Below are 2,308 nucleotides of genomic sequence, written 5' to 3' on the forward strand. Positions count from 1 at the left end.
ATGTCCGGCTCAGGGCCTGGTTCGCCGATCTTGCCAATGAAAATGTGTATGCCACCAAAGGGGACCCGGTACCCGTACTCGATTGAGCCGGCCTCGGGGCCCCAGCCTGCATCGTCGATGTAGAGCTTGCCGCGACGACTCTTGGTCATCCGGCCCACAGCGTAACCCTTGAGTCCTTCGAAGTTGCCCTCCAAGAACTTGAAACCATCGTGCGATAGCCCCACGGTGGGCGCCAACTGTCGTGGTTTTGTCATGGCAGATGTCCTAGAGAAAGGACTTAGTCGTGGAGCCATCGCTACGGGTTAGCTTAAAGGGGTTAAAGCGGACAAGGGACGCAAGAGAGTTTTATACTAGTTCGGCCCCTTACGATGAAGGTAAAAGCCTACGTCTAGTTGTGATGGAATTGATGGGGTTCGATGACCAGGGAGCGAATACGCTTTGCCTGAGTCTCGAGTTGTTGTCTGTTCTCCCTGAACCGCCGCCGGGTCGTCCCCTTATATACATGGGTTGACGCCCGTCGGTTTACAGACTCCGAGGCTGGCTCATAATCGTGTCCGGCTCGGTCTCTGCTACTTCTATCTTACAACAGAAGTTTACATCTCAATGCCGGTTTATGTCTATAGGCCTTAAACCGGCTTTGGGCCCTGGGCCTTCATGAAGCATCACCGCCAGTCTTCATGGGCTTCAGATACAGACAAACTACTTATGAAGTTAACCCGGCCTCTCTTGGACAGTTTACGCCCAGTGGTAATATCCCCAACAGTTCCCGTACGCCTCCCTCATAATGCGGGTTAGGTCAGAGGCCCTCCAGATGAGAGCCCCCGAGCCCGTCCTGAGAGGGGCATCGGGCGCGCCTTCGTATGCAAGAGGGAAAGGCGCTCCAATAGTGGGCGCGGGGCCTGAGGCACGATCGGCTGACACCCCAGCCTCCTGACATCCCTTGAGGAGGAGCTTCTTCTTCTTGGGGATCGCCTCGGGAGGCGGGGTGGCACCCTCGCCATCTGATTTCTCGATTGCCGCAGCCTGGTACGCGCGCTCAAGGGAGGACAGTGTATCCTTTTCATCGCATGCGACTGTGATGATACCGCCACTTCCTGGGGTCTTGAGGACATTGTAGCCGTGGTGAGTTGCTGCCATGAACTTGACAAGGGCCGGATACCCGAGGATGGCATTGTACGGGAGGCGGATGTGGGCGACGTCAAAGTCGATGAGCTTGGTGTGGTAGTTTTCGCACTTGCCAAAGGTGACAGGGAGGTGAATCTGCCCTATGGGAACGGTGGAGCCGTCGATGACCCCTGAGAAAGGCTTCGTAGGCAGAAGCTGGTCGTGGGGCACATGCATCTCAAACGTCTCAATAGAAAGAATGTCGAGCCCCGCACCACCGTCGATGAGGGTTTTGGTGACGAGGATGTTGCTGATGGTTGTCCTGTAGAGCATCAGGAGGGTGCCAGCGATGGCTGAGCACTTGAGCTGGTCCATGGAGTCGAAGGTGATGGCGTTCTTAGACCACGTGAGGGGACGCGACGCCTCAAGCTTGGGAAAGGCCGCGTTCACCTCACGAGCGAACTACTTGAAGATGCGATAAGAGGCGGGAGCCTTAGCACCACCCAGGATGCAGGCGATCGCACGTGGCTCTTGGAAGCCCCCGGCCCCATCGTCTTGGCGGTTGTCATCGTTTCTCCTTGGCGATGGCGACAATGGAAGGAGTCCGGCATTGCCCTGAGGGCGGTCCTCACGAGGTTGGTCCTGTCAAGGGCCATCACAAGGCTGGCCATGCCAGCGGTCCTCACGGGGCTGGTCGCGCCAATCCTGGCGGGGGTCGCGGTTGTCCCAGCGGCCTCCACGGCGGCCTCTTCCACGTCCGTAGCCGCGATCGTTGCGCTCGGTATGGCGGCCAAGGGGCCCGTCGCGGATTGCCATGAGCTCCTGACAGTCATTGGTGTTGTGGCTGTGGACATTGTGGAAGACGCAGAATGGGCGGCTGCCCTTGAGAGGCTCATCGTGGTCACGCCCGCGCGTCATCTCGGGCTCCACGGCTAGCATGGTAGGGCCCTTACGCTTTACTTCCTTAGCCTTGGCCTTCTTGTCTTGAGGATCGACCTCCGGAAGCTCCGAGAGGGAGAGGCAACCTTCCTATGCCCTCACGCACCTGGTTGCCATGTTGAACATCTCCAGAGGCGAACACATGTCCTCGTGTATGGCGAGCTCCTCCTTCATCTTTACATACCGGACGCCATCAGAGAACGCCGAAATGATGGCCTCGTCCGACACCTTTGGGATCTTGAGGCGAACGTTCGTGAAGCGCTGT

The sequence above is a fragment of the Triticum aestivum genome, chromosome 7D, assembly GCF_018294505.1.
Source record: "Triticum aestivum cultivar Chinese Spring chromosome 7D, IWGSC CS RefSeq v2.1, whole genome shotgun sequence".
Taxonomy (NCBI): domain Eukaryota; kingdom Viridiplantae; phylum Streptophyta; class Magnoliopsida; order Poales; family Poaceae; genus Triticum; species Triticum aestivum.